This window comes from Meleagris gallopavo, chromosome 13 (assembly GCF_000146605.3).
Source record: "Meleagris gallopavo isolate NT-WF06-2002-E0010 breed Aviagen turkey brand Nicholas breeding stock chromosome 13, Turkey_5.1, whole genome shotgun sequence".
In the NCBI taxonomy this organism is placed as follows: domain Eukaryota; kingdom Metazoa; phylum Chordata; class Aves; order Galliformes; family Phasianidae; genus Meleagris; species Meleagris gallopavo.
In genome coordinates, this window is record NC_015023.2 from 13,169,340 (window position 1) to 13,169,558 (window position 219).

The window sequence follows — 219 nt, forward strand, 5'->3', positions numbered from 1 at the left end:
TTCTATTTTTCTTTTTTAAAAGACAGGATATCAGTCCCTGAAAATAAAATTTACTGATTATTGCCTTTAAAACTGCGGAATCTTTTTGAAGTTACAGAAAATCCAGTTCTGCACCACAATACAACTGTAAAAAAATCTGCATCATTTTAAAACTGTGCAGTAATGCCATCTTTTATAACTGCATAAATCGTATTAGCGTTCTAAACAGGTTCGTCCTTT